At 38.9% G+C, this 8605-nt stretch overlaps 1 long non-coding RNA gene across 1 annotated transcript in view; it reads left to right on the forward strand.

The window, feature by feature from the left end:
* The window catches only part of LOC136310315 (uncharacterized), a 33016-nt gene extending 24786 nt beyond the window's left edge, over positions 1-8230 (forward strand). The window contains exons 2-3 of the long non-coding RNA XR_010726549.1: positions 4463-4549; positions 7998-8230. This is a non-coding gene — a long non-coding RNA (uncharacterized lncRNA). The remainder of the gene's footprint in view (positions 1-4462; positions 4550-7997) is intronic.
* Positions 8231-8605: the final 375 nt, after the last annotated feature.

Consider the following 8605-nt stretch of genomic DNA (forward strand, 5'->3'; position numbering starts at 1 on the left):
TACTGTAGTAATATAATGTTATAGTAATTAAATATATAGAAGTATAAAAAACAAAAATATGGAAGCTATATAAAAGTAATTAAGATATAGTATTAAAATTAATTAAGGAAATTAAATAAAATTATGCCGTCTGGATAGGAATTAATATAGTGTGTGCAGATGAGATAAACAGACTCTGACTTTCGAGCAGGGCCCAGTTAGTGTGTATGTGAAGTTATACATAGATAAGAAGTGGCTTGATGTCATAACTCTGTAAGTTAACATAAACAAGAAGCTTCCCTAGGAACATCTTAAAAAGTGGTTTGATATAAAATTTCAGTAGATGAACATAAAAGGGCTTCCTGGGAGGAACTCCACAAAAGGTGGTTTGAGGTGATAATCCTGTAGATTGACACCTTAAAAGGCGTTGGCCAAAAAAGGTACTAAAGCTGAGGGCCCCCTTGCTGAGGTAGTCGCCCAGACTCCAACATGACCATTGACTGTCTCCACACAGCTCTGAGCTCTGACTAAAGACAGCTGAGAGGCGCATGCTGACAGGGTGGGGGCCCTTCAGCTGTACTCAGGCATGCCAAAAGGATTTGTGAGTAATTAATGCCTGTGTGATTCTTGCAACTAACTCTGTGTGTCAGTCTCATGCTTTTCCTCCAGTGGCAGTTAGTGTCAGCACTGATTAGTAGCATCTTCATAGCCGCCTCAATAGTAATCTTGAAGAGGCTGCCAGCCCTGCTGATAAACTGGAGTGTCCCACTGCACGGGGAAGTTGAATCAGGGATGCCTGATCGACGTAGAGCTTGGACTCTACTGGGTCACTCAGCCTTAAAAAGGCAGTTTCAATTGGAAATTTCTGACTTAAAACCAGAGGGCAGAAGTGAAGGGAAATTTGTAAACTCCATATGGTTTAGTGGCCATCCACCACTAAATCTTTTGACCTCATACAGAATAAATCTTTTGACCTCAAACAGTTTTAAGGCTATCGCTGGAAGCTGAGGGAAACCTCTTCCATCTCCAGGTCTGACCTCGTCGGGGTTGTATACCGACCGGCCAATACTAAGAGGCAAAAATTTACTCTTCCGTCTTTGGATCTTACCTAGTCAGGGGTGTATACTGACCAGCCTATACTAAGGAGAGTGAAGATCCCAAGGTAGACTCAGCAGATGGTTGTCACTCTTGATAGACAACTCTGAGAAAACCATTCTAAAGCCCATAAATTATAAAAAATATTAAAAAGAGGTTCTACAAAATAAACTCTGGAGCAAATATATGAAAAAATTATATTTTGCTTAAAGCTAAAACTAACTAAAGGCCTAAGAGAGTGCTGGAGGAAGTATAGAGTAGAAACTAGTTTCAGATATCCACATACTAACCCAAAAAAGTTTTACTCATTTGGAAGATACAGAGTAGGAATTAGCATTAAGAAGGAAAATGGAAAAGATTAAAACTTTCTTTAGAAAAAATTTTAAGAAAGAAAAGAACCCCTATAACACCACTTCAGAAAGTCCTGGGAGGATGACGGAGGACTCCCTAAGGAAAAGGTTTAAAGTTCCAGTCACAGGAAATATCTCTTGTGACCTTAAAAACCCACAACTTTAACCCTATTATAGAGAGGGCGGAAGGAAAGGAAATTACAGAAATTCTCCTCCAAACCATTGAACAAATAGATGCAGATAGACTCAAAGGCAAGGAATTAGCAGGAAAAGTATTAGCAAGAGTCAAAGCAGACCCAGCAGTAATAAGAAAGAAAACTATTAAACAAGAAGATGCTAATAATGAGGAAACTATTGCATTTAATCCATACACCCGAACAGAGCTAGCAGATTTAAGGAAAACATTAATTCAAGGAAATAATACAGATGTAGACTAATGAAAATTTATGAACAGGGAGGACATACAACCCTCCTATCTACAGATGAATTAAAAACAATTATAGATGCAACTGAAAACCCCAAAATTAAACACCAACTTGGATTGCTAATAGACAAAAATAAGGACAGAATAGCATCATTACGGAACTGGAGTAGGGAAGCCTGGAAAACGTCATACCCTACAATAGACGTAACATCAGGAGCAATAACAGCTAGATGGACAGAAATAGGAGATTTAAAGATACAGTTAAGAAAGCTAGTACATTTACTAAGTATATATGAGGATGATTTAGAAAACCCATGGGAAAATAAAAATACATCAGGGATTATCAGAGCACTCATACATGGAGCCCCATGAGAATTATAAAATACCTTTACAAAACTTGTTACAAGGGGCATCCACAGCAGAGGACATTAGAGAAAGAATACAATTACACGAGGACTTAAGTGGGAAAAATCAATTTACATGTTACACAACCATGCCGAACCTAGGGAGAAGACCCACAAATTGGTTCCAATATAAGAGAATAAATAATGAAAATAATAACTTTAAATCATCATACAGGGGCCCTATTAAACAGGGAAACCCCAACTATTTAAAAAACCAAGGAAAAAAAAGTATCCATTTAATCAACAAAATTAAAATAACCCTCTCAAATTTAGGGCACAACAGGGAAATCAAAACCAAAATTGGAGAAAAAATAAGAATAATCCTTTCTCTGTTCAAAATGAAAATATAAATAACCCATTCCAGCAAAAACAGTAAAAAAACTGGACTGGCCCCTGAGGAACAACAAGGGGGTCAAATGCAAGCAATGGCAAAGAAATTAAGCAGTACAATTATACAGAAACCAGGAGATAACAGACCTCATGTTACCCTTGAAGCAAAATTTCCAGATAGTGGTAAAAAGTTTCAAACACAATTCTTCACAGATACAGGTTTCCAAGTCTCATTATTAAGAGGAATATATAATTCAAAAAGATTAATTGGAGTTGAAGGAATAACAGGAGATTCACTAATAGCAGCAGCAAGAGATGGAATTATATATTATAAAGGATTAAAAAAAGAAGTAACCTTTTATGTAAGCCCAAATTTTCAAAATATTATAGGAATGGATATATTACCATATTTATTAGAATTTAAAAAATATACACCAAGATTACATAAATTTCAAACAAATTTAGCACAGTTGCAAATAGAACCCATATTTTTACCAGAAACTTTAAAGGCCTCTTTTACCCCACAGTACCCATTAAAAGGTGGACATCAAGAGATGACAGAGGCCATAAATAAATTAATAGATGAAGACATAATTGAGACAGGAAGATTACATATATAATGGTCCAGTGTGGCCAGTAGAAAAGCCAAATGGAACCTATAGAATTACCATAGACTACAGAAATATCAACAAAAATTCTCCTAGTATAGATGGAACCTTACCTGATGCACAAGAAGTAATTAACATTTTACAAAAAGTCAATCCCAAATTTATGGCAGCAATTGATCTCTCAGATATGTTCTTTGCAATACCCATTCATGAAGATTCCAGACCAATTACTAACTTCACGTGGCAAGGAAAGCAGTATGAATATAAAAGGCTGCCACAGGATACAAAAATTCACCACCAATTGCACATAATTTATTAGCATGTAGCATAAATCCAAAGGATTACCAATCCAAAATCATTACATATATTGACGATACAGTAATATATAGTGAAAACAAAGAAAACCTCCAGAAAGATTTAAACAAACTGGTAGAACAACTGAAAGGAGCAGGATGGACAATAAATCCAGAAAAAATACAATCCCCAAGGGCAGAAGTAAAATTTTTAGGAATTCAGTGGAGCTCAGATGGTAGGAAAATACCAGAAAAGGTAGTAAACAAAATACTTAGCATTAAGGCCCCCAGCAATAAAAAGGAAGCCCAACAGTTAATTGGATTATTTGCATACTGGAGAAATCACATCCCATACTTATCAGTATTAGCAAAGCCAATATATAAAGTAACTAGGAAGGCAATAGATTTTACATGGAGGAAAGAGCAACAAGAAACCTTAGGACAGTTAAAAGACTATTTATAGCACCATCAAAAATTAGCGGCACCAAAACCAGGAGACACAATCACATTAGATATAATATTCACTGAAACTCATGGATGTTGGGGCCTATATAAAAAAGGACCAAGTGATAAACAAAAAATACCAGTAGGTGTCTGGTCCCAAAGATTTCCATACTGCCACAATAAATGTTCACCCTATGAAAAACATATATGGGTATTATATGCAGCGCTTCTCCATACAGAACCACTAACAGGACAAAAACCAGTAATAGATCCTTACTACCCCTCAAAGCATGGCTTAAAATGTCGGCCGAAGAATTGGCAGGTACCCAAATTGAGGAGAAAGTGCTGGCATGGAAATGGTACAGAAACTCCAGAGAAATAATGAGCACTGGTGAACCAGCCCTTCTCACAGAGGAGGTCTCCAAACTGGAGATAGATCCCCCAAGACAGATTGTCGAGAACCGAAGGGTGCCCGAGGATCTAGGGGTGACAGGGCCTAAATATAGACCCTCACTGAAAAATGCCTGGTTTACAGACGGATCAGCCCCCGTAGCCGGTGACTCGACCACATGGAGAGCAGCAGCTTTCAATCCGGCGACAAATACCGCGCTCACGAGGGAAGGTAAGACTGACTCGGCTCAACGTGCAGAGCGAATAGGAGTCCTTCTGCAGTGGAATATGCTATGGAGAGGGGGCTACCCAAAGTATATGTTTTTACTGATTCAGTGGCAGTATATAAGGGAATAACAGGATGGTCAGGAAAATGGAAACAAAATAATTGGCAAATTAATGGAAGGGACCTCTGCTCCAGAGAACACTGGGAAAAACTAGATGAATTAACATCACACATAAAGCTCTATGTAACCCATATATCAGCTCATGCCACAGATAACTCTCCAACTACACTAGGGAATCAAATAGCAGATAAGCTAGCAAGAGGATTTAAGGTAGGAGAAGAAATTAATATTAGGGATACAACAAAAACATATGGGATAAAGTTAAGGTTAGAAAAAGATGAAGATACAGGAAAATATAAAAGACCCCAATACCTACAATCAAGTTAAAAAGAAAAGGGGATAAATATAAAATACAAGAGGAATACTTAAATTTCTCGCCAGAGTTTATAAAGGAAATTCATATCCAATTAGGACATCCAGGACAAACAGCAGTGATAGAATGGTTTAGAACCAGGAATTTAAAGGCAAAAATAGAAGACATAAAGAGAGGCATTCATAGATGTATAGCCTGTAAAAATATATACATTCCAGACAACAGAGCCACCAGGGTTAGATAGACCCCAAATACCAAATTTTCAAGCCCAAATTGATTTTATTGGACCCTTGTCATGGCCTTTCCAACAAAAGTATGCAGGTACGATGGTTGACGTACATACAGGAATAATGTTTGCCTTGGCAGCAAAACACCCATCAGCAGCCACTACAATTAAGACATTAAATATGTGGAAAACATTCTTTGGTACTCCTAAAATCATAGATTCAGATCAAGGAACCCATTTTATAGCCAGCCGAGTACAATCTTTTGCTGCTATAAATATTATACACTGGAATTTTCTTATGCCTTATAACACAACAGCATCAGGAATAATAGAGAGACATAATGGACTATTAAAAGCCAAATGTCCTACATTATTAATAGATAGAAAATTTAACAATTTACAAGCACTTTTATTTTTATTTTTATTTTTTATTTTATTTTTTACAGAGACAGAGTCAGACAGAGGGATAGACAAGGACAGACAGACAGGAACAAAGAGAGATGAGAAGCATCAATCATTAGTTTTTCATTGCGCGTTGCAACACCTTAATTGTTCATTGATTGCTTTCTCATACATGCCTTGACCACGGGCCTTCAGCAGACCGAGCAACCCCTTGCTGGAGCCAGTGACCTTGGGCTCAAGCTGGTGAGCTTTTGCTCAAACTAGATGAGCCCGCGCTCAAGCTGGCGACCTCGGGGTCTTGAACCTAAGTCCTCTGCATCCCAGTCCGACGCTCTATCCACTGTGCCACCACCTGGTCAAGCTACAAGCACTTTTTTTTTTTTTTTTCCATTTTTCTGAAGCTGGAAACAGGGAGAGACAGACAGACTCCCGCATGCGCCCGACCGGGATCCACCCAGCACGCCCACCATGGGGCGACGCTCTGCCCATCAGGGGGCGATGCTCTGCCCATCCTGGGCGTCACCATGTTGCGACCAGAGCCACTCTAGCGCCTGAGGAAGAGGCCACAGAGCCATCCCCAGCTCCCGGGCCATCTTTGCTCCAATGGAGCCTTGGCTGCGGGAGGGGAAGAGAGAGACAGAGAGGAAAGCGCGGCGGAGGGTTGGAGAAGCAAATGGACACTTCTCCTGTGTGCCCTGGCCGGGAATTGAACCCGGGTCCTCCGCACGCTAGGCCGACGCTCTACCGCTGAGCCAACCGGCCAGGGCACTACAAGCACTTTTTAATGAAGCATGCTTTGCCCTAAATAGTAGACCAAGAGTAAACAGAAGTTCTCCCCTGGAAGAACTGACTAAACCCCATTTAGAACAAGCAGAAATTAAAATGTGAAGTGTACCTAAAATTAAGAAAAATCTACCCTATAAAATAATAGTAAAATCCCCTAAGGATGCATCTCTCTCCCAACAGGAAATAATCTGCAGCACAGGATACAACACCATGTGGACAGTAAATAAACAGGGACATGTACAACAGATCAAAATAGATAACCTTACATCAAATGACTGAGAATGTGTAATTTAGTAAAATTGTTAATCTGGATCCTAGTACTCCTTATGATCGTACCTTATACGATTATAATTCTACATATAACCTGGTGTGCCAATAGAAATTGCCTGAGCAATGGAACACAGATATTCTGCTGCTCTCAAATTAATAACAATACTCTTTGTGTTTTAGACCATGGAACATTCTGGAGAAAACAGTAGGAGAACAAATAGTAGACGTCTTGGCAACAGGACCACCAAAACTAAAGAACAAAATTAGAAAATATTTATGGGACTCATATCTAATGGGAGACTTTGCCACTGGGAAGATATTCATATACGAATGAAACTAGAACAACCAAAACAAAGACAAGATTAAAATTATTATTAGTATTATTCATTTTTTTGAATAGAGAATCCAAATCCCCAGATTTTAAATCGGACTTCACGAGATACTGGGACTCTGATGAGCCATTGTCACCAACAACATTTGAAAAATACAAATTTAAATTAATGAAAGAAGGGTGGCCATAATCTAGGGAACCATTTAATACCAATTTACATTTTGAATCAGAATTGCCATCAATAATGGAGGAAACTCCAAAAAGTGAAGATTCAGATCTAGAGGATTTACCCTCATCACCAAAATGCCCATAGGGGCACAATATAAGGAAAAACAAATAAGTCCAGCTTTCATTGCTCCACATTGGCAGACGACCTATCAGTATTATCCAGAACCAATCCATACTCCCTGGTACCTCCTGCATGAAAATAATCAGAATTTGAATGCAGAAAAGGCTTGGCCACAAATTCTGACCGAGGCCTGCATGGAGCAAATACATTGTACCCTTGATGGCATCCAATCAGTGGTAGAACATCTACCAAGTGGAGGACCACTAGAACAAGGATTGTTTTTATATATATACAATACTACGTGGATTTGGCTAAGACAGCTATTTATAACCTGCATAGACAGCCAATTTACAGAGATATAGAAAATCCACCCCAGGGAATTCATCCAGATACCCTAGCATTTTTAAATTCTGGAGATTATCACAATTAGAAACAAGAGCCTAGGGTAAGCATTACTTGATATAGCACAGAGGAATCCGCTTCAGAGCCAGAGGAAAGCAAAATAGTAGAGCACCTGTATAGAGTGCCTAGGAGACAACCTAGAAACTGGCCAAACCAGAATGAAATCATCCAGTATGATCATGAGGTGGGTCATCCTGGTTGTCAATGTAATATTAGGGTATAATGCTAATAATGCTAACAATAATAATAATGCTATTACTTTTTTGAGCTATCCATGGTGGAAACCACCCTGAGGGAAGCAATTTATATTGTAGGAAACTTCGCCTTTGTACACTGCAACACCAACGTGACCTACTGGGACCACACTGCGAACTCCAGGAATTGGACAGCGGATAACATCGCAAACGATTCAATGGACACCTGCAAACTGATCACCGATGCCATGAACGTAACAACAGAAAAACCATATACTCATCATATGCAGTTCATGGCACATTGAAACATTTACCAACCACCACGTTCAGCGAACTGCAGGAAGAACATATGAACAGGGAAAAAGATTATGGAGAAACTTTCAAAAAACTTGAAGTACTCCATAATGAGACTAAAAAACTTATCTCAAAAGCTGGACAAGAACAGAACATTATAAAGGAACTGAGACTGATGCCTAACAGTGTGAGCATCATCCTAGACCCCTTTAGGCGACCCCTGTGTTTTGGTCGTTCGACCTCCGCCGGGGTCGCTACCTACAGGTTGAGAACTGCTGTCCTAGACTGTGATGCAAAAAGACGGGGTAAACCATGTCATTTTATAGAGACTGTAGGATCTATATGTTCAACACTGAGTTGTACACCAACACGGAATTTATTAAATCCAGTATATTATATTGAACAAGGTATTCATACCTTTACAGCAATATGGA

The sequence above is a fragment of the Saccopteryx bilineata genome, chromosome 7 (genome assembly GCF_036850765.1).
Source record: "Saccopteryx bilineata isolate mSacBil1 chromosome 7, mSacBil1_pri_phased_curated, whole genome shotgun sequence".
In the NCBI taxonomy this organism is placed as follows: domain Eukaryota; kingdom Metazoa; phylum Chordata; class Mammalia; order Chiroptera; family Emballonuridae; genus Saccopteryx; species Saccopteryx bilineata.